Raw genomic sequence first — 24,201 nt, forward strand, 5'->3', positions numbered from 1 at the left:
CAGGAAGGATTGCAGCCAGGTGAGAGCTAGCCCTGTGACTCCGAGGTGTCTTAGGCATGTGAGCAAGATGTTATGATCTACTGTGTCAAAGGTGGCACTAAGGTCTAGCAAAATAATTGCTGTAGTGCCGCCTTGGTCTAGGTACCTCCGAGCTGATTCAGTCACTGCCAAAAGGGCAACCTCCGTCCCGAGCTTCGGGCGGAAGCCTGCTTGTTATGTTATGTTATGTTATTCGAGATTTGTAAAGCGCACGGGCACCCAGAGGTTTCATGGCGCTAGAGGTAAGAGAAGATGGTAAGCAGTAACCTAACCGTGCGCTTGCTTGAATAACCAGGTCTTCAGTGCGCTCCTGAATTCCAAGAGATTGGTACAGCTCCGGAGTGACAAGGGAAAGGAGTTCCAAATCTTAGGGGCCAAATAGGCGAATCGGCATCCGCCTAGACGATTCTTTTTAAAGAGGGGCAAGGTGAGGAGGGACAGGTGGACAGAGCGGAGGTGACGAGTCGGTTCATGTTTGATTATGAGATGGTTAATAAACTTGGGTCTTTTACCATGAAGAGCCTTAAAGGCCAAGCAGCCTACTTTGAAGGTAACTCGTTGGGCTATAGGTAGCCAATGAAGAGTGGCTAGCAAAGGTTTCGCCGAACTCCTGGCGTTGCTTTTAAATATTAGTCTGGCCGCCTGATTTTGCACAATCTGCAGACGTTTGGAAAGAGCCAGGGGGAGGCCTAGATAAATGGAATCTAGACGGGAGAGGACCAAGGCGATTACCACCTGAATGAGGGCAGAATGCGTGAACAGATGAGCAATTTTCTTAATCTCCCGTAGCTGGAGGAAACTAGATGAGATCACCGTTCCCACCTGACTTTTTAGTGAGAGATCAGAGTTCAAGGTGATCCCAAGGCTTTTCACCGAAAGAGAGGGAGACGGAGAGGGTCCCATTGAAGGCGGACAAAAATGAGGGCCCCAGCTGAGCTGGTTGCACTTTTACCCGGGAGTATCAGCTCGGTCTTTCCAGGGTTAAGTTTTAGATGGTTCAACTCCATCCACCCTTGAATGTGCAGCATAGTGGGCTGAAATTCCTCAACGGAGTCTGTTGAATTTAATGGAAATATCAGCTGCAGGTCGTCCGCATAGTTGTATATTGTGACCCTCCTGTTTTTTAAAGAGTACAACAGCGGTTTGAGGTACAGATTGAACAGGAGGGGGGACAATGATGAGCCCTGTGGAACGCCGCAGGTGGTAGAAAGTTTGGGCGCCGTGAAGTTCTCAAGCTTGGCTGCCTGGAATCGGTCATTCAGAAAGGACTTGACCCATCCGAGGGCCGCGCCTTGAAGGCCGGCTTGTTCGACACGGTGTAATAAGATGGTATGATCCACTGTGTCGAACGCTGCCGACAGGTCCAGGAGCACCAAGGCCTGGTGTATGCCTTTATCGGCATTAGACCTCATAGTGTCCAGGACAGCGAGGATCACGGCCTCGGTAGTGTGAGCCTGGCGAAAGCCGGCTTGGTTGGGCTCCAGGTAGTCAGATGTCTCTATAAAATTAGAGATACAGCTAGCCACATGGGCTTCTAGAATCTTAGCACCAAAAGGGAGGAGGGATATGGGCCGGTAGTTCGATAGATTAGAAGAGTCTGCACCAGGTTTTTTAATTAATGGGACCAGCGTGGCGTTTTTAAACGAATTGGGGACTATTCCCTGCAAAAGGGACTCATTCAGGAGGGGGAGTATTCCTCGGGGGAATGTAGAATAAACTTCCTTTAGTACATGCGGAGGACAAGGGTCTTGGGAGACCCTGACTTGAGAGTCATGGAGTAAGTTGTTAGACTCCAGATGGTTGACCAGAATGAATTGATATGCTTCTCTAGCAGCTTGCCCAACCATGGCAGGAGGGAGATCGGACGGTAATTAGCCATGATTGCAGGATCGAGGTTGGGCTTTTTCAGTTGTGCTCTGACTTGGTGCATTTCCATTCCAGCGGCACCGTTCCTGCGCTGATGGAGGCATTTAAAATGTTCATAATTACTGGTCTGATTATATCAGCGACTAGCAACAGATGGCATGGGGGGGCTGAGTCAGTAGGAGAACCAGATGATACTTTTAGCATCAAAGTGTTCAATGAGTCCTCGTTAAGCAGGGGGAATTCCATCAATGGGCATTGTGTGGTTAAGGGGATGTTCTTCAGCCCAGGGGAACTGGATTCGCTCCTTGCTAAGGTAAAAGAGAGGGAGATGAGCTGAATTTTTTGGTGAAAGTATTCCGCCTGCTTGTCGCATCGGTTTTGGGCCTCTTTGGGGTCAGGGGGATTTTGAGGGATATTAATGAGTGTTTTAGCGATCTGGAAAATTTCCCTCAGGGAATTGGCTGCCGTCCTTATCTTTTGCTCGTAATATGCGGATTGCGCCGTTTTTATTTCTGCCTTATACTTCCGGATCGCTTCTCTATAGTTGTTTCTACTTTCCACCTCTGATACCTGTCTCTAATCCCTCTCTAACTTCCTACACTTTTGTTTTAGCTCTCTCAGGTTAGAAGTGAACCATGGTGCTTCTCTAGACTTAGTTTTTTTGTGTAGGGGCAACGGCGTCAAGCGAGGTCTGTATCCAGGCGTTGAAGCTCCTATTAGACGTATCCGGGTCTTCGCCCCGGCCACAGGAGAGTGTGGGTCAATGAGCGGGCCCACTGGCTAGCGGAGAGGTTCGACCAGTTCCTCCCCATCAGCGGGCTGGGGTCTGAACTGGGGGAGGAGTCAGATTTTCCCAGTCTAGTGGCACAAGCAGGTGATCGGTCCAAGGGAGGGGAATTGGGAGGCCCACGTGAAGTTTTTGATTGTTACTGAGCACAGCGTCTAACAGATGGCCCTTGATATGTGTTCACATTCGGGCACTTCGACTGAGGAAGAGCGACAATGGAAGCAGTCCCTGAAAATTATCCCTAGCCCCCCACCTCTTCCGGATTTCCGGTCAATTCTGTGAAGTGAATATCCTGTGTGTAGGATCTGTGTGATGGCAGGATCCGCCTCGTCTCGCAGCCATGTTTCGGATAGGAAAATAGCATCAGGTTTTAAAGTTTCCAGGAGAAGTGACATTTCTACCCAACAGTTTAAGTACAGTGTGGAGCTCCAAAGCTAGAACGCTGCCCCTACCGGAAGTGAGGATCTTCTCCCTGGGGCCCTCCGCACAAATGGCAATTGCCGTGACGGACCGGGGCCTGGCAGGGTATGAGAATGCGCGGTCAGGTGAGCAGTGGCACAATTCAGTAATTAAAATGAGTGATTCTTTTTTAAAATATTTACAAGATACCGCAATAGCTCGTTCCAATCATTCAGCAACACACAACTAACAGTGTCCCTCAGCCGAGGTTCACCGCGTCCAGTATCAGAGCAAACAGCAGCGGGTACAGGGGGCACCCCTGTCTGGTGCTCTGTTCCACAGGAAACTCAGACGACATTGCTCCACTGACCTGTACTCTTACCCGCTGTGAAGTGTACAGTAGCTCCATCCATGCCAAGAAGACCAACCCAAATCCGAACTTCCTTAGGGCCTGCCTCAAGAATGGCCAGTGTACGGCATCAAATGCCTTCTCGCCATCAAAGGATACAAGTGTATGTGGGTCAGTTCTGTCTTTGATCATATTTAGCCAGTTAGATAGCCGACGAAGGTTATACCATGTCGACCTTTTTCGCATAAATCCTGACTGTCGTCGTGGATGAGGGAGGAAATTACTGGTACCAGCTGAGCCGCCAGGATAGTGGCCAATATTTAGGTTTCCACATTCAGTAGTGAAATGGGCCGGTAGGACCCGCAGTCTATAGTGGGCTTCCCGGCTTTATGGATGACTACCACAGTAGCGTTACGGAATTCTGTTGGGAGTGTGCCCTCTGTGTCTACCATTCCTATTTCTCCAGCCAGGGCAAGAAGGAACTCCAGCCTGGAGAATACCTTGTGGGCACCAGAAAAGTATGAGTAGGTTTGGTCAATGGGGTAGTGTTGGCGCAAAAGGTCAGTCAGACCTAGGGTCTGTATAAACCCAGCCAGTGGTGTACTTCCTCAATATCTGGTTATCGCACTCGTGCGGTCCAGGCAGGGGTCTGCTACATCGTTAAAGTCCCCTCCCACTATGAGTGTCAAGGAGGTGGATTTCAGTAGTATCTCTGCTACCTTGTCAAGTGTTTGCTGTTGCAATCATGGATGTGCATAGACACTGACTAGGGTGAGTTTCCTTCGACCCCAGGTCCCTTGTACTGCGACAAAAATGCCATTTGGGTCTACTCAAGGTTTGTGAATATGAAAGGGTGGGGTCTTTCTAATGAGGATGACCACCCCTCTGGATCCCGAGGAGAAAGGGTGTGCAAGGGTTGTGTATGTGCTTCTCCCAAGTAAGGCGCAATGGGTACTGCAGAGGTATGTTTCTGGAAGGAGGACTATATCAGGCTTCAATCTTTTGAGATTTTTGGCTACCAGCCCTCTCTTGATCTTGTGACCAAGACCGCTGACGTTCCACATAATTATGGTGCATCCTCCCTCACCTTGTGCATGTGCTGACGCTTCTGCCATGTCTTGTGTTTGTGTGTGTGTAATGCCAGAAATGTGAGTTTGCTTCTCGTCTCGTAGCTTCTCTGTCTCTTCCTTTCACTTCAAACCATGAACTAACCCATCGAGTCAACTTACGGTGCTGTCCCCCCTTCCTACCCGTCCCTCCCTACTCTCTCCCACTACCCTTAGGGTGTTTCTTCCCAGTCACTGTCTCCATCCGTCCATCATCCGCATGTGAGGTTTGGGCCATTTCCTCTGGACCCCGATCTGGTCATTAGTGTCCCGGCGTGGCTTATTTGTCTGGCCTGGTTGGCATTTCAATTATTGTCTCTGTGATCGGGGCCCGGTGCCTGTCAGTGGGTCTGGGTGTGGGGTCCCGGGCGATTCGTTTCTGTGCTTCAGAGGGGAGTGTTCCTCTATCCAGTTCCATGTCTCTTCTGCCATCTAGAAAAATAATGATTTGCTCTGAAAGATAATAACCTTAAGTTTCGCTGTGAAGAGCAGCATGTATTGGTTGTGGAAGTTTTGCAGTTTTTCTTTGACGGAGTCAAAGGTTCTCCTTTGCTTCTTGACTTCCTGGGAGTAGTTTGGGACACCATTATTTTGGTGTTGGCGAGTCGGACCTTCCCAGTTTGTCCCATCTCGCGCAGTATAAGGTCCAGATCCTGGTAGTTTAAGAAGTTGGCGATTAGAGGCCGTGGTGGTGCCACTACTGTTGGTCTGGAGCTGGGCATCCTGTGGGCACGTTCAGTTACGAAGCATGACGAGAACTGAGCCCTCAGTAGGGAGTCTATTTGCCTAAGAAGGCTCCCACATCTGAGCCTTCAATTCCCTCCGGGAAGCCTATGAAACTTAGGTTATTTCTGCGCGCACAATTTTCTGCATCAACTACCTTCCAGGCTATCCCCCTCAGGGAAGCTGTGAGGTTTGTAACTTCTTACGTAGAGTGTGCGATATATCCTTAACTTCTGATATGTGCTGTTCTGACTGTGTAACTTTTTCGGATACATTGCGTAGGTCTTGTCGTAATAGAGTTACGTTCTAGCGGACGTCTGCTATTCTTCCCTCCAGTGCTTCTCTGGAGTACTGTATGGCCTGCAGGAGGGTCACATTGTCTGGCATGGGCAAGTTTTTGCACGCTGCCTCTGGGGCAGGGGGTCACAACCTTCGCATACCTATCCCCTGTTTCTGTGACTTTGGCTCCTTGTCTCTGGCCATTGGAGGTGGCTATGTTGGTACGCCGCTGCCTGCTTGTTGTGTGTCTGAGTTACGTCCAATTGGGAACCATGCCCCTGGCTATTTCCTGCTTTTCTGACTGCGGACCAGTTTGGGTATATGTAAAGGCGTGATTCACTGCCCCTGTCTGGTCTCTGCCAGTCTTTGGGGTAGGGTCACTCTTCTCCGTGGAACAACCCAGTTCCCGTCTCTGCCCCCCTGCTAGGGCTTTCACTTAGGGACTCAGGACGTCAGATGCCTTGCTGCGGGTCTGTGGCGGGAGCCCCCTTTGTCTGCACCCATCTGGGGGAGTTCATAACCCAAGTCTCCAGGTCCCTCCCAGGATTGGTCTTGTGCTCTTCTCTTTGACTCCTGTGGTGTCATACTGTCCCCTTAAGCGCCTTAGTTCAGTATAGCTGCTGAACCTGGGGTCATTGCCCTGTTGCTGGGTCCCAGAGATGTTGAGGCTGTCTCTCTACACCCTTCCGTCTGGTCCTGGGTCCAACCTCCCTGTGTATGCCCAGCTGGGAGTATCAGCTCCGCACACAGCCCTCCCGGGCCCCTAGCCGTGTGTCGCAGCCGTCCTTTTGTCTTAGGCTCGGTTGCGATCTAGAGGGGAGACCTGCTACCCCCACTTGTGAGTCTTCAGATCTCTTCTGGTGCAGCCACTCCTTCGCAGGCCTCTTCTGTGAGGGTCTAGGTCGCCCTCCACCCTTGGTTGGTCTAGCTCCTCCTGGTCCCCCTGTCAGTAGTCTGGGACTAGGCCACATCGGTGCCCCCAGGTGATCCTGGCCTCTCCCAGCTCTCAGGTTACTGCGCGGCTCTCCTAGTCAGCTTCCTCACTGTTGTGGCAACCCAGTAGGGCAAGAACGTCCGACACCACTCCACCCCGAGGACGAACCGTAGGTAATGGGTCTCCCTGCGCTTCTCTACGTACTGTAGTGAGGTACAAGTAGCGATTTTATAGAGCCACTAGCTGCTTCTTGTGTCTTCAGACGCAGACAGGTTACAGCCAGTGGATCCATCCTCAGTGCAAACCTCCCCGGCTTCTGCACCATTTCTGGTGTCAAATTCATTACGGCTCCAAAACCTTAGCAGAACCCTTTTGCATCAACGTCGCCAGTGTCAGAGGGGAATCTGGTTCAGATTTTTCACTTTGACACCCAGGGGAATTCAGGATAGGGTGACTTGACTGCCTCCCACCAGGTTCTGTTACCCAGAATCCCTTGCAAACCTAAAACGTTGACAAAGAAAACTAATTTTCGTCACATTTCTGTGCTGGAAAGTTCTGGAATCTGCGTGGATACACAGATTTCCACCCATCCAGCGTTCCCCAAGGTCTCCCGATAAAAATGGTACCTCACTTGCGTGGGTGGGTCAAGGACCCGCAACAGGCAGGGCCCAAAACCTAATGAGGTGACATCAAAATTACCTATCACAAACCAACCTGGTTTTGCAAGGGGGTTCCCATGAGTTTTGGACGCCCCTGAGCTCCATGGTGAACAAAAATGTGGAAATTTTTGAGAAAGTTGTGGAAAGGGGTTTGGAAGAAATTTTAGCGCAAAAGACCTGGGTAAAGAATAATCTGACATTAGATGAGAAAAAGGCTCTTAGGAATCTGGAGGACTGCAATGAGATCATAATTAAACCAGGGGATAAGGGGGGCAGTAGTGTTATACTAGACACCCAAGATTATGAAAGAAGAATAAATCTCCTTCTCTCAAATCCTAATCATTATAAAAAATCAAGCATGCAAGAATGGTTAGACCTAGGGAAACATATTAAGAACCTCCTCCTCTTGGCCAAGGAGGATGGAGTAATTAATCATGAAGAATACAATTTCCTAAATAATGAAACACCAACTATTCCGGCAATCTACGGACTGCCGAAAGTACACAAGAACATCAATGACCCACCCATGCGGCCCATAGTGTCTAGCATTAACTCTTTAACTGAACCCCTCAGCAAATACGTGGACACATTTTTACAACCATTAGTCACAGAACAACAGGCATACATAAAAGATACCACCGATATGATCAGCAAGGTGGAACACATTGAATTTAATCCTTGTACCCAATGGCTGGTAACGCTTGACATAGAAGCGCTTTATACGAATATCCCCCAGAATTATACCATTAGAATGATCAGAAAGATGTTGCAGAATGAGAATGAGGATCTATCAGAACATTCAATATTTATTATAGAATGTGTAGAATTGATTCTAAAGAATAACATTTTCCTATTTAAAGATGACATATTTAAACAAACGAAATGGACGAGCATGGGGGCTACCTGTGCTCCAAGTCTGGCATGCCTATACGTGGCAGACTTTGAAAGCAAACATATATTCAATTCCTTAGCGCCCTTTTATGAAAACATCTCAAAGTGGTCCCGCTTTATAGATGATGTATTTTTCATCTAGAAAGGAAATGAAGGGGACCTGTTAGAGTTTATCACATGGCGCAATTTGGGAGATGAGAATTTGAAATTTACCTCGACATATAGCAATGAGGCCTGTGACTTTTTGGACATTAAGATGAAAAATGTAGAGGGCAGACTGGCAGTGGAGCTATTTACAAAACCATCTGATCGTAACACTATGCTTCACTTCACAAGTCACCATCCAGCCACCCAAAAAAACATTATTCCATTCAGCCAGTTCTTAAGAGTGCGGCGTAACTGCACAACTAAGAATAAATATGACAAACATGCAAAAGTATTAACAAAAAAATTCCTAGAGAGAGGATATCCTAAGTCAATGGTAAGAAAAGCATATAAACGTGCCAAATATTATAATACGGACAGATTGTTTGAACCCAAGATTAAACAAGAAAAACAGGTCAAACCAATTGTATTTGTCACCAACTTTTCATGTATCTCGAACAAATAAAAAAACTGTATAAACAGCAACTGGAAATTGATTAATGAGCCAGGAGAGGTCCCATTACCCAAACCGATCTTTGCATTCAGAAGAAACAGAACAGTAAGGAATTGTCTAGTTAAAACCTACCCAAACAATAACTAAATGAACTCAATGAGGACCATAGATGGCACAACACCAATAGGCAATTTTGCATGTGGTACCTGCAAAGATTGTAATCTAATAATAAGAGGCCCCAGTGTAAAATATGGAAATGTAACCCATACCCACAAAGCATTTTTTAATTGTAGGACTCAAAATGTCATTTATATGATCCAATGTCCCTGTGGAAAGGCATATATAGGTAAGACCCAACGAGAAATAAGAGTAAGGTTGAACGAACATAAGTCAGCCATTCGCACAAAGAAATTGACTGCCCCTCTAGTCACACATTGGATGGAAAAAGGTCATCAGGTTGATGACCTCAGGTGGTGTGTCTTAGAAGTGGTGAGCCTGAACAAAAGGGGTGGAGACCTAACTAACAAACGCAAGAAAAGGGAACAAGACTATATGTCGAAGTTTAGTACATACAAATCCGGACTCAATAATAAAGAGGAGTGGGAGAGGTAATTATAGCCCATGATTAAATGGCAAGAAGCATCCAGTTACGGTAACAATAATTCAATAAGGAGAAAAGAAGTGTAGGAAAGTCTTATATCAATTGCAGCATTTAACCTTTGAAAACTTTCCGAACCCGGGTTTAGGGTTATCAAGCAAATAATGACTGCAACGACATTTTGAGGATGTAGTTGACACAGAATTATAGCATCGACATCGCCTTTGGATGCTTCCCAAAAGGAGTGAAAGATAGAGAGGCACATTGTATGAAGCAACAGGATTCGGGATAATGTAATGCTGTTAACAATGGCTGAATATTAGGAGGGTGAAACTTGTCCTGAAGGATGAGCCTGAGTAAAGAATCCTCGGTGCAATAGACTCACATATTTGCACACATTTAAATACTTTTCAGATGTAAATATGGATAATGTCTTTCATTTAAAAATGGCGGCCGTAAAAAACATGAGTGGCCCAAGGGGTGTAACTGGGACCCGTAGTACCGCGGCAAGGGAGACTCCAGAACAGTGGAGTACAGAAAGCTAGGTAAAACCCCTAAATATAATCAGGAGGGAATAGCGGAAAAGATACGATTGAAGTGGGGTTTGTTCGACTACTACTAAGCACCAATACTAGTGATCCTTCGAGAAAATATAAAAGCAGGGTTAACAATACTCCGAGAAGATCTAAGACAAAAGAATAAACGGACGAGGATACAAATAGTATATCTTAACAATAAAGTAGAAGTCAAGGACAACCCATGATAAAAACCCATTATAAAATGGCCGCCGTGTTTACAACGAACACCGAGGTCCAAGTTCGACTAGTACAAATGACCAATACTATTGAATTCTCGATAAATTGCAAATGCCAGTTTAATAATACTCTGAAAAGATCTATTATGATAGAAGAAGAGGCGGATGAAAAATAAAATAGAATATCCACACAATAATGTGCAAGTTAAAGACAACACAAAGGTAAAAACCCACTATAAAATGGCCGCCGTGTTTACAATGAACGCTTAGGTTCAGGCTCGCGGTGCAGATAATGTGGCCAGGTGCGAGTAATTATCCAATTAAGGGGGTATATAAACTAGTGATCTCAGAGGGGGAGTCACTCACAGAAAACGCATGAAGAGAGAGGACGTCGTGCAGTTCAGCTACCACAAACAAGTAAGGAAAGTTTAGGTAGATAAACTTTGAGAAAGAGGCAACAGGCATAGAATACTGCCCCACTAGTGATATGTATATTGTTTAACATCTCTCCACAGTTGGTAGTAGATTGATAATACTCCAAAATAGTGGTCCCTGATTTCATATTTAACAAAAGAAAAGGAGGAAATCAACCCATCAGCAGACCACTACTTATTAAGTAAAGGTAAGATCGCCCTGAAAAAATGAATTGAGCAGCATGCATTAGGCTTAAAATAATAAAAATCTTGAAGTCAAAATTGTAAAATTGCTTTATAGAGAAGGACGATAAAAGAGCAGCAAGTGGTAGCTCCCAGAGGCGTCCCCCAAACTTCCTGTGACATCAAAAGGAAGGATCGGTAAGGCCCAATTTTAAGATAAACCGGTAGAGATAGCCTACTTTGAGTCTGGAAAATGCACTATAAGACATTTCTTTCTCACATAGGATTGAAAATGGTCCCTATTAATCAACTTTAAATGAAACCTAGTGAATCCAACGTCAAAGGTAAATCTACCCTTTAAAAAATTGGGGAAGGGGGGCGTGGCCAAGATGGCGGCGGAATAGGACGTGTTTCAGGTCCTCTCCGGCCCGGGCCCTGCAGAAGCTTTGTGTGGCGCTGCTCCAGAGTTATTTCTGGCACCGGGTCGCTTGGGCTTTGCTGCAGAGTGTTGACCATCGGCGGTGCACGACCCAGAGACGCGGGAGTCGTCCGAGCGGCTCCGGAGTCGGGAGAGGTGACCGGTGCTGGTGCGGGGCAGAGAGGAGAGCGCACGAGGGAGACGCGGGTCCTCCTGAGCGGCAGCAGTTGGCGGGCTCACCTGGACAGTGAGGTGAGGGCCGCCGGAACCGAGCTACAGCGAGGGGACGCCGGATTGACGCTGGTTCCCCGAGCCTCCCCGGCGGGGGAGGAGCCTCTTGCCGGCGAGCGCCCGGAGCGGTGGGCGGCTGCCCTTCCACTCGAGGCCGCGGTTTGAGGCCTAGTGGGGGGAGCGCTCGTCGCTGATCCCTGGGCCCATACATCGTGACGGACCCCTGGACTGTGCGATAACACTGCACGGGGGGCGAGTGCCCTGGCCACACAGGTGAGAGTACGCCTGATTGGTGGCAGTGAATGCGGCGGACGTCAGACGTGGGCGAGGATCGGCCCACGTGGCGGCACTAGCGAGAGACGGCGCCTGGGCAGGCGAAGGCCGGCAGATCCTGACCCCAGGGTACTGCGGGGGAGAGCTGGAGTGGGCAGTGGAGGTCTGCAACTGCGGATTCCGCTGTTTGGAGGCCGGGTGAGGAATATCTCCGTGCTTTGCTGTGACAGGCCAACCAGTCGCCGCCTGAGAGGCCCCGCCATTGCTGGTTCTCCGCCCCATCCCCCCTGGGCGCGAGATCTGAGGCGCTGGTGCGCCGGGGGAGCGAGAAGGTCGGATCACGGGCTGGACCGGGTGGCCGCCGAGGATTGTGCCTGGGCTCGCTGTGGCCCTTATCAGCATCGCGGCCTGTGGGGCTCCTGCCCGCTTATCTTCCTCTGTACTGGACCTGCGCCGCTGCGTTCTCCCTGGCCGTAGGGGCTGAGCGGGGGCGACTGAGGCACCCTCTATTAGAAGTGACTGCCACTGCCTGTGCTGCGACCTGAGACTGTACCGAGAATCCTGGGCCACCGGTGCGGGTACCCTCTCGAGCTCTTGTGTGGATCTAGCTGGTGGCGGAGGGGTACGGTTCGCGGTGCCTGCCAGACACTTGGAAGGGGTCACGATGTCTAACGCTCAACGCAAAGGGAAGAACGGGAGGCATGGACTATCGAAGAGCACTCAGCAACCAGCTTCCCCTGGCCCAAGCTCCTCTCCTAAATGCTCTGATGACGAGGCACCGGCCACTAAAGCATTTATGACCGACCTCTTCAAGTCCATCAAGGAAGATATCTCAGACCTCCGAGCGCAGTTGACTTCTGATCTTCGGGAGGTGCGGAGGGACGTGGACGCTGTGGGAGAAAGAGTGGCCACGCTCGAGGACCATGATCTCAGCATGGCAAATGACGTCCACCAGTTGCAACAAGATGTGCTGAGACTCACGGAACAGAACCCGGATCTGCAGGTCCATGCGGAGGACTTAGAGAACCGCTCTAGGAGAAACAACATTCGCATACGAGCGGTACCGTGCGATGGAGAAGCAGGGGACCTCCGCGGCTACGTCCAGGACCTCTTCCGCCAGATTTTGGACGACGAGGAGGTACAGGAGATTCAAATGGATTGGGTCCACAGAGTTGGTCTGCCACGTAGGGGCGGGGGTCCGCCACCGGACATCCTGGTGTGTGTCCATGATTTTCAGCTAAAGGAAAGAATCCTTAGGAAGGCACGTGACGCTCCCTCTTTGCAGTTCCGTGACCATCGCCCGCAACTCTATCAAGATTTGGCAGCAACGACTCTTCAGAAGCGACGGGAGTTCAGGCCGGTCACGGCGTTCCTACGTGACCACAACATCTCCTACTCTTGGGGCCATCCATTCCGCATAGTCTTCCGTTGGCAGAATAAACTGGCGCAGATACGCTCGTTGCAGGTGGCAAAAGAACTTCTGGGCATCGGGGATGACTCCCCAGCTTCGAGGGTAGGCAGCCCTTCACCAAGGCGGTGACACCGATCCTCCTCATGGCACAGAGTGGGGTCGGCACCGGATCGTGGACGGCCGGATCGAGCGACCAGCCTGCAGGAAAGAGGGGAAGCGGTGGCCTCCGTTGCCTCGGCAACATTGACGTCTTCGCAGCAGAGCTCTGGAGCGGCCTGACTTGAGGGTTGCAGGCCTTATGGGGCCGGAGGGGCCCGCGTTCTTTGGTTCCGTGGGTATGCAAGTACTTTGTGAGAAGACGCCCCGGACCGAGGCCCTGGGAGACCCTCTTGAGGTCTTTCACCCCCCTCCCAGTGACTTCACGGTGCGCTGCACTGTTCTGGGACGCTTCGTTGAATCTGTTAAGTATCTATGTTTGTTTTTGATCTGGGGATTGGGGTGGGAGGTGGGTCATGGGAACTGTTGGGGGGGTCTGGTTGGGAAGGGGTTGGGGGTGTGGGGGGTGGTGGCACCTGGTATGATTGTATGTTGTGCTTTTTCACTTATGTGGCTGACCTCTTAGGGTTCCTACGTGACATGTTTAGCCGAGATTTGGTCATTTGGGTGGAGTGTACTCCTATTGTCGTCCTGTTGCCCACTAACATGATTTCTCGGTTCTATGGAGCAATGGTGGTGGGGGGTCAGGTGGACCGAGAGGATGAGCTTCTTGGAGGGAGGTGGGGTGAGGTGAGGTTAGCGTTGATTGGCTGGTGGTGGGTGATGGTATCCCAGTATGCCGCTTAGTATAGGGATGTGGAACGTCAAAGGACTTAACTCCCCACAGAAACGCCAAAAGATTTGGAAATACATTACTGATCATAATTTGGATGTTGTGGGGCGTCAAGAAACTCATCTAGCACGTAAGGACGAGCTTCGGCTGCGTCATAGGCACTTTCCACTGATTTATAGGGCTTCCGCCTCCACCAAACATAGGGGGGTAGCCCTTCTCTTTCGGGCTTTATTACATTTTCAGCCACTGGGGATTAGCGGTGACAAGGACGGGAGGTGGCTTATGGTTAAAGGGATGCTTGGTGGGGTGAAATGTACCTTTGTGGTGGTGTATGTACCCAACTCGGGGCAAAATACCTTTCTCCGAGACCTGTTGGATAGAGCGGGGGACTTTGTTGAAGGGTTGGTTGTGCTGATGGGTGACTTTAATATGGTGTGGGATGGGGCCATAGATAGCTCGAGGATGCAGAGGGCGGGAGCGGGAGTGTTTTCATTGGAGACTCAGGACTTGATTAATGACCTAGGCTTGATTGATAGCTGGAGGGCCCTGCATCCCCAATCCCGCGACTACATGTTTTTCTCACATGTCCATCACTCCTACTCTAGACTTGACCATATTTTTACGAGCCAGGCACTTCGAGGGGATATTCGAGCAGCCAGTGTTTTCCCCCTTTCTGTCTCGGATCACAGCTTATTGGTTCTGACGCTTCTCTGGCCTTCTGGGGGAGATGGTGTGAAGAATTGGTAATTTCCCGCCGGCACTCGTACGGGATGATACCTCCTGTAGGGAACTGCGTAAGGCTCTGAGGGAGTTTCACACCCTCAATCCGATCTCAGATACCTCCCTCTTTAATACCTGGGATGCATGTAAGGCCTCCATACATCTCAACGCCAACCTTAATCGGTTGCGGAGGAAGGAGCGGGAGGACCTTGAAGCGGAGTTGACCGCATTGGAGCAGGTGATAAAGATCAATTCAAAAATGGTCAGGCGATTTCAGTAGATGTTTCCTAAGTTAATTTTGCCCGGCGTAAAACGCCTCTAATACCATACGAAGTTATTCAATAAAGAGGCAGGCGCTGGAGACAGGAAGACAGGAAACAAGTTTATTCCGTCGGAGTAGAACACATCAGATCAGACAACAAGGTATCGTCTCGAGGTGCTCTCTCAACCTCTCTGAGACCTGGTCTTTTATACACTGGTTTAAGACATGTGAACGTTCTTTATTACAACAAGGGCATTGTAAAGTATGAACGACATCCCCGGCACCCCCCAGTTCCGGCCCATTCCAACACATGACAACAGTAGAGGCCCTTTCCCCTCATATGATTGGGAGGGGCTATCACGCAGCTGAGTGTTCTGCCGATTCCTTTGGAATGTGTGCGCCTGATCGAATCTCAGGGGGTGGGGAGGTCGTGATCAATAGTGGTCTCTTTCAGGAGAGGCGAGTGCATGCAGTAGTGGGCAATAAACTGTATCCTCGGGCTAAGGGATGACCAGCGGTTCGTACAGGCAGTCGGGCTCAGAGGAAGGGGTCATCAAAGGAGGGGTATTCATGGGCGGAAAGGAGGTGTTGGTCAGGCGCGGGGTGTGATTCCCTGAGACAGAGTCATGGGGGGGTTTCATGGCTTGTGCATGTGAGCGCGGGGGCAGCCAGGAGGCGCGGGGAAGGCTTGCAAGGTTCAGGGAAGTGTGCTGACGGGTGATCGTGAACAGGGAGACCATGGTACCTAAAATGGCTGTCGTGTATGCTCATACGTGAGTCTGCAAGATGGAGTAGATGATGTTCAGTACACAAACTAAAATTCCACAGTCCTCCCTTTAACATGTCTCGCCAGCTTGTCAGTTCGGATCAATCCCCATGAGACCACGCACCTCTATCTCGTATAGGGGACTCATGTGCTCAGGTTTAAAGTTCGAAGTCTTTGGGCACATACAGTTGGAAATGAGTGCACATAAAGGTGGTAAACATTGAATACCTAAGCAACACCCACATAGTATCATGATTGGTATCAATAAAAACGTGAACAATCTCCACCCCCAGTTCTTCAAAGTGTCCCAGAACCAGCCTCCAAGCGACCATCCTTCCTGCTCCTGGTGAACCTCTGAGGACAGTCTGTGGAGGTGTTCGATTGCTTTGTAGACTGAAGGTGAGTTATCTGGCACGTAGGTGCAACAGCTGGAGCCGATGATGCGGCATGCACCTCCGCGGTCGGCCAGAACCACATCTAGAACAAGACGGTTTTGAAGAGCCACCAGGCGGACGGCCTGAAGCTCAGCCGTGTTGTTGGCGAGGATGCCAGCGGTGATTTTAATGGTTGTTTCTAATGCCTGAGTCAGGTGTCGGAAAGCGCGGCTATTTGCCATTGGTCCCCACAGAGGAACAAGTCCCTTTGCTGCATCCAGGAACTGTGCTCCGGTGGAGTCGGCTTGTTCAACATCTCCGGCGCGCTTTTGCCGGTGGTGGTTGGCTGAAGCCACATACGTGGGAGGAAGAATGAAGGCGATGTAGCACGTACCCCTCCAGCCTCTTGGGAGCCAAGTGTAAGCTTTGGTGCCACAAACAAAGTACATATTCGGGGAAGCAACAAAGGTGGGGGGGTCAGCTGAGACCAATGTTTTGGTGATGCGACAAGAACTGTGACCCACCAGCTGCGTTCCTTGTCCTTCGAGGCATACGAGTCCTGTGACATTGATGACAGACAGGGCCACGGTCAGGGTGGCAGCCGTTTGTTTCCGCAGGTGGGAGAAGGTGGGTCTGGCTGGATTGTGGAGCACTTGCATTTCGACCCTTTCTTTGGCAGGGATGTTCGTAAGGAAGGTTGAACCTGAAATTGCAGGACAAAAGGGCTTTCCTGTCTTGTTCAGCCAGAACCCATAGTAGAAGTGTGACACGGTTTGACCAGAAGTGGCGTTGTCCTTGTGGCTTTCCTGCATGAGGATCAACCAGGCGAGGCAGGAGCCGTGAACTGAGAAAGGAGAAGGGATGAAGGGGATGGAGTGTCCGGTAGCATGTGGGAGCAACCCACAGATCCAGCAGTTCGTGGCATTTGCAGCAAGGTTGTGCTGGTGCAACAGTTGTACGAAGGAATTGTTCCAGAACTCCCTACGCCTTTCTCGGAGCTGAGGTGAAAGGGTGATCAGGTGGTGCTCTTTCGTGGTTGGCTGGACAGTGGTTGGCAACATCTGGTGAGCGGGTGTGCTTTCCTCCAAGATCCAGAAGGAAGTCATGAGGAGGAGGCAAAAGAGGAAGACAATGAAGAAAGCGATTGTCTTTGATTTGTGCAAATTGTCAGTCTTTGGGTTCCTGTAGTGGGTATTTCCTGTTGCTTCCGACGTCTTCTTATCTGGCGCTTCCATCATCTTCTTATCTGGCGCTTCCATCATCTTCATCTTCAAGGTGCTCGGTAGTGGGCAGAACCACAGACTTTGTTTAGCTTCTCTCTGGGTAACCCTTGGTTGCTTTGGGTCACCGTTCTGAGATTTTTAACTTAGTCAGTGGCCTACTTAGCCGAAGCTCCCTCCTTTCGACGCAGGAAATACCCTTCTCGAGATGGCACAGTGGGATCAGAGTGTTTTGCAAGTTCAAGTGCCTCGGTATCAGGATAGCAGTTCAGTGATGGTCGGTCTTTGTTCAGGAGCTCTTCTTGGGTGCTGACGTTGTCTGTCGTGGCCAGGGTCGAGGAAACCTTCTTGCAGTGGTGTGCATGCAGCCAGTTCTTCTTCCCCTCCACTCGAAGTGCCGTCCGAGTGGTGATCAGTACTTGCCAGGGGCCCGTCCACCGGGGTTCCAGACTCTTCGCTCGTTGAAAGTTCCGGATTAGGATGTAGTCACCCGGTTGGATATCGTGACCGGGACCCCTGGAAGCATCGGGGATGGCCTGCTGCACCTGTTGATGAATGACAGACAATGTTTTAGTTAACTTGTATAAATAATCTGACAGCAGGACGTCGGGGACGTCGTGAATGGAGGTCGGTTTGGGGGCATTCCAGAGGTTCATAGGCCGCCCAAACACAACTTCGTAGGGGGTCAAGTGGTGCTTAGTGGGAGTGGAGCGCATCGATAGTAATGCCAGTGGAAGGGCATCTGGCCACTTAAGTCCTGTGGTGGCCACTATTTTTGACAGTTTCAGTTTCAGTGTAGCGTTGTGTCGTTCAACCAGGCCAGCAGATTGGGGGTGGAAGACTGCGTGGAATCTTTGTTTTACCCCCAACCCCTTCAGGATTAGTTGGATAACTTCAGCTATGAAGTGGGGGCCATTGTCGCTCCATAAAATTCGACAAAGGCCGTAGCGAGGGAAAAACTCTTTCAGCAGTACTTTGGCAGTAGTCATGGCAGTGTTATCACGGGTCGGATAGGCTTCCACCCATTTGCTGAAGGCACATACAATGACTAAAACGTACTTCAAGCCTTGGCACCTCTCTAATTGGATGTAATCCATCTGAAGGACCTCAAAGGGGTGGTCGGGGATCCCAAACCCTCCCCGGGGTACCACAGTTCCTTTCCCGGGGTTGTGTTGTAAGCAGATAAGGCACTGCTGGACTAGGCGTTTGGCCGAGTCGGGGATCTTGTTGTTGTGCCAAACTTTGGAAATGAGTTCAATCATGGGGGCAGAGCCTATGTGTGCAGGGGAGTGTGCCATTGTCAGTATGGGGATCAAATATGCATCAGGCAGCAACCATTTGTTCATGTTTTTTGTCCGCCAGCAGCCTTCATCGTCCCTTAGACCCACCCGCGCCCACTCAGTCAATTCGTGTGGTGTGCTGGCCGATTGGATGTCCCTGATCGTTTCCCTAGCGTCGGTCCATTTTTCTGCTTGTGACCTGGTCACATACATGCGTGTCGTTGTCCTATTCTCAGCTGTGGTTCGGGCAGTGCTGTCGGCTAGTGCGTTTCCCTGTCCAACTAAATCTGTCACCTTCTTGTGTGCCTGGCATTTGATCACTGCTAATTGTCTGGGGAGAAGAACTGCTTCAATCAGGGCGGAGACTAAATCTCCGTGAAGGATGGGTGTACCGTGGGACGTCAGGAATCCCCTTTCCCTCCACAGGAGCCCAAAATGATGAACCACCCCGAAGGCGTACTGGCTGTCCGTGTAAATGTTTGCCGTAGTTCCTGCTGCTATGATACATGCTCGTGTGAGGGCAATTAGTTCTGCTGCCTGTGCGGATCGTTGTGTGATGCGAGCGGTTTCAACTACTGTTCGAGCTGTCGTCACTGCATAGGCAGCAGAAGTGGTGCCGTCTGGGAGTTTGATACAAGAGCCATCTACCCATAGTTCTCCATCAGGATCTGTAAGAGCAATGTCTCGGAGGTCAACTCTACTCCTAGTCTGTTCGTCCGTGAGGGTCACACAGTCGTGTATAGGGGGCACATCGGGGTCATTTTCGGGCAAGGGTAACAGTGTAGCAGGGTTCAATGTCGTGCATCTCTTCAGGGTGATGTGGAGTGCAAGTAGAGTCAGTTCGTACCCTGTTAGTCGTGCGCTAGTCAGATGTTGAGTCTTAGTCTGGTTCAAAAGGGTGTCAACTGCATGGGGCACTAATACTGTGAGGGAGTTTGAAAGCACAATTCCCTCACTCTGGCGGATAGAGACAGCAGCAGCGGCTACTGCTCGAAGGCAGGCAGGTAGAGCTCTGGCGACTGGATCAAGAGTGGCAGAGAAGTAGGCACAAGGGCGTTGCTTGGCGCCGATGGGCTGAGTTAGAACAGACAATGCGCATCCCTCCCTTTCGTGAGTGAAGAGGGAGAAGGGCTTGGAGTAATCTGGTGTTCCTAGAACGGGTGCCGAGCAAAGGGCATCTCGCAACTCCTTAAAGGATGCTTGGCATTCGGGAGTCCAAGGGAGTGGGAACGGAACATCTTTGGCCAACAGGGAGAGTAGGGGTTTTATAATGAGACTGAAATTTGGTAACCATTGTCGGCAGAAAGAAGTAAGGCCCACTAATGAACGGACTTGCTTCTGTGTTTTTGGAATGGGGGTGTCTAGGATGGTTTGGATTCGGTCGGGTGTAAGTTTCCTCCCTTCTTTGGACAGGAGATGGCCTAGGTATGTTACTTGGGACTGGCAGAACTGCAGTTTCTTTTTGGAGACTTTGTGGCCATTCTCCGCAAGAAAGTGCAAGAGTTGGATAGTGGCTGTGATTGCAAGTGGAGTGGTGTCGGCCGCCAGAAGGATATCATCAACATATTGGATCAACACCACTCCATCTGGTAGCTGGACGGCGTCCAGCTGTCTTTTGAGGGCCTGGCTGTAGATGCTGGGACTTTCAGTGTAGCCCTGGGGAGCTCTACAAAATCGGTACGAACGGTTTTTTAAAGTGAAGCCGAAGAGATAACGGCTGTCTGGATGGATGGGGATAGAGAAGAATGCATTTTTAAGATCAATAACGGTGAAGGTGGTGGCAGTGGACGGGAGGAGAGTCAGAATGGTGGCGATGTCTGAGACTACGGGGTACTGTGGCACCACCACTTTGTTGACTTCTCGCAGGTCGATGATGAAGCGGTACGCTTTCTCATCTCCCTCACCTTGCTTCTTAACAATGGGTAGGATAGGGCTATTACAGACATTACTAACCACTTCCTCTACCACTCCTGCATCTACCAAGGACTGAATAATTGCTACCAATGCCTTCTCGCCTTCGGGCGATATCCGGTACTGTGGGAGTTTCGGGAGTATTGCATCTGGTCGAACAGTTATGTGTACAGGATCGATCATCATTCGTCCTACATCCGAGTCGTTTCTGGCCCATAGGTACAGGGGTAAGGTATCGAGCAAGGATAGGTCAGCATCTGTTATGGCGTACATATGTCGTGCGGGGTGGGGTCTGGACATGCTCGGGTTGTCGTACAGGATGACTCGGACTCCATCCGGGGAACACCTAATAGTAGCTCGGAAATGTTTCAGTAAATCAATACCCATAATGGCGTCAGGGGAGTTGGAGGAGAGCAGAAATGTTGTGTCAGTGGGATTGTTTCCTAGGTCAAAGGAGATAGGTACAGACAGGGGATTAGTGGAGGGCGTTCCATCGAAACCTATCGAGGTAATGTGTGAGCCAGACAAGGGTGCCCTTGGAATCAGTCGTTTTGATAATACACTACGTGTCGCTCCAGTGTCTACCAAAAATGGAGACTTCGTACCCAGGACCTTAGCAGTGACGTAAGGACCTTGCTGGTCAACACAGAGCTCGACTGGATCCCTCCCTTGCCCCTGGCAGTCCTATGCAGAGTCGTGAGCATTGTTGCAGTCGGACTGTTGGCACTGATTCTGTCGGGGCGGTCAAATGTGTTTGGTCTGTCAGATCGGTCATTGGTGGTGTCGTGGGTCTGCCCTCGTCCCTGCCCTCCAGTTTTGGGGCCATTTGTCATGTCCCTGGTTTCTTTATTTTTAATCATTTCCCGAAGGGCCAGGCATTGAGACTTCCAATGCCCAAATTCTTTGCAAAATGCACACTGGTTCTCATCGAGGTCGGTTCGTGGAGCGCCAGATGTGGGGTTGCGGTCTCTAGGGGCCGAATTCCTAGGGACATTCGACTGGTAGTTTCCCCTATACCGTTCCCTTCCTGTAGTCACTCCCTGCAATTGAGCAATCATTACTCGTTCCTTTAAGTCCTTTTTCTTTTTCTCAGTTGCCCTTTCGTTCTCGTTCTTTTGGTGTTCGTAGTACTGAGCCATCTGAAGGATAGCTGCAGGTTTAGAGGCTCCCCAACTACTCTCGCTAGTCTGTAACTTTTGGGAGACCTCTTGCGATAGCCCCTTTACGTAGTTTTGCACGAATAGGTGTTGTCCGGTTGCGGTGGTCATATCTTGGCCACTGTAGTCGGAGAACACTGTTTCAAATCGTGAGAAGTATTCTGATACATCTTCCTGAGGTTTCTGGCGACAAGCCGTGACTACCGACCAGTCTACCTTCTTTTCTGGGATCAACGTCTTTAGCTTCTGCACTATTTTGTCGGGGAGTTCCAGTATGTCCTTTACAGGTTTCTTTCCGGGCTCTCGCTGCCTATCTAGGTCATCGAGTTGTTTCCAGGTGTGTCCAAACAGGTCTGTGTGGTCGGCTTTCCGGATTTGCTTCCACACATCAGCCGGCAGACACAACCCGAAAAACAAATCAATGTCCGCTAGAGTCATTATGGTTGAGCCCAAGGCTGTGCCTAGTTCTGTATAAAATGCCGTAGGGTTCTTTCGTAGATCAGGCAGGGTTTGCCTAAAAGTTAAAATATCTTGCCGATCCCATGGTTGGTAAACCCAGTTGTACACAACCCTCCCTTTTGCATCTGCGTGGTTGATATCATCGTTTGTTCCCTGACCTCTTGGGGGAACCCAATAGGGGGCGGCTTCTCTGATAGGCATCATCGTGTTGGCTGCTTCTAATGAGGGCTCAATCGTCTCAGGGACTGTGATCTTGACCTCTGGTTTCTGTTCCGCGAGGTGGCGGAAGACCTCAAGCGTTTGCATGAAGAGGTCCGTCACATCGCTCCCAGTTCCATCTCCAACATCGACCCTTCTATATAGAGCCGTCAATTTGGCAGGACCTTTATTCTGGTACCTATCCTCATACGCGTTCAGGGTGTAGTAGCTAAACCGTAAGATGAAATGCCGTCTGTGACTACCGGCGTGTGAATTATGCATATTCATCGTATATTCTTCGCTCTCCTTCCGTTCTACCAATGTTTTTGCTATCTTGTCGATTCCATCCCGCTCACCTTTGCTCAACCTATTTGGTCTGGCTGTTAGGTGCCTGCTAGTCTCATGTTCATCTGCTGTTGTTACCAATGCGGCTGGTGCGAAGGCCGTAAGAGCCGGGGCACTAGCGCTAGAGTCACCCACGCCTGCACTTTGAACTGGTGAGTGTTGTGCTAGAGGCTGGCTGGGAGCATAAGGAGGAGGCATGTAGATAATTGGAGGACCGAGTAGTAACTCGTCATTTGCCCGCTGTTTGGAGGGCATCTCCGGGTAGAGCGCAGAGGTGGTTCTGACAGGGCATTGGCCTGCCAGTCCTGATTCTTGCGTTTGTTTAACTTCCTCTCTTCTTCTTATTTCTTCATCTAGTTCTTTTGCGGCCAGATGGGCGGTTTTTCGTAACTCTTTCACTATTTTTGCTTCCTCTCTTTTCCTGCGATGTTCTGCTTCTTTGCGCCACATGCCAATACTATCAAGCATAGTGGGCGTTGCCTTGTTTATTTTTACAGCTGCTTCTAGTGTTTTTATTTTATTTTTATCAAAAGAACCTATCAGTGGCCACTGATTTTTAGGATCCTTTTTTGTATATTTATGCCATAACTTACTATAAGCTATAGCGACTAGTCCTTGCTTAGTAAACATGTCCTTATTAGGGGTGCCTTCCAGTGGAGCTGGATGGTTCATCTCTAATAAGCGGTCCGGGTTGACCCAACTATGAACGAATGGGGAGAAGATAGGCATGACGGATTACAATGGGGGGCAAAAGCCTGCACTACCTATCTTTTCACTACTTGCAAAGACTGGACAGAATATTCTATTCTACGCTATTTGCAAATAGAGAATACCTCCGAAAAGAACCAATTCCCAAAACAGTCAATGTTCGGGCAAACAATCAATTAATGAGGAACGAAATAGGCACGACGTGTTAAAGGTTTGCGTTACCTACCCTTCACTATCGGCAAAGGGAGAGAGAATATTCCTATTCTTCCCCGTTTGCAGGCAGAGAAGATCCTTAAGAGAACCAACTTCGAACAATTCAATGCTCGATTCAATCAATCAATCAATGAGGAGAAAAATAGGCACGACGTGTTAAAGGCTTGCGTTGCCTACCCTTCACTATCTGCAAAGACTAAACAGAGTATGGCGATTCTGTGCTTGTTTGCAAATAGAGAATTCCTCAGAAACAGTCAATAAGTAATACTAGTATTTTCAAACAATCAATCAATCAATTTCGCAATTTGTCGTGTGTCACGACCTTACCCGGACCGCATGGACAGTTTCTCGTCTTCCGCTTCCAGCGCCCGATCGTCCTCTACTCTCTGTTGCTATCGCGGCACTCCTGGTGGTTCCCAGTCAGGACCGTAGATCACTCGGGAGAGGTCAGCTCGGAATCAGTGAAGTTCAGATGATCGGCTGCCAGACGAGGGTCTATCGGACAGGAGCTCTTTCCGATCGTTGCAGTTGTTCACTCTGCCGTCTGGACCTCTCCCACTGGATCCACGTGTCGCTGATGGGCCCCGCGTTTGGGACGCCAATTGATAAAGATCAATTCAAAAATGGTCAGGCGATTTCAGTAGATGTTTCCTAAGTTAATTTTGCCCGGCGTAAAACGCCTCTAATACCATACGAAGTTATTCAATAAAGAGGCAGGCGCTGGAGACAGGAAGACAGGAAACAAGTTTATTCCGTCGGAGTAGAACACATCAGATCAGACAACAAGGTATCGTCTCGAGGTGCTCTCTCAACCTCTCTGAGACCTGGTCTTTTATACACTGGTTTAA

Source organism: Lissotriton helveticus, chromosome 1_1, assembly GCF_964261635.1.
Source record: "Lissotriton helveticus chromosome 1_1, aLisHel1.1, whole genome shotgun sequence".
Taxonomy (NCBI): domain Eukaryota; kingdom Metazoa; phylum Chordata; class Amphibia; order Caudata; family Salamandridae; genus Lissotriton; species Lissotriton helveticus.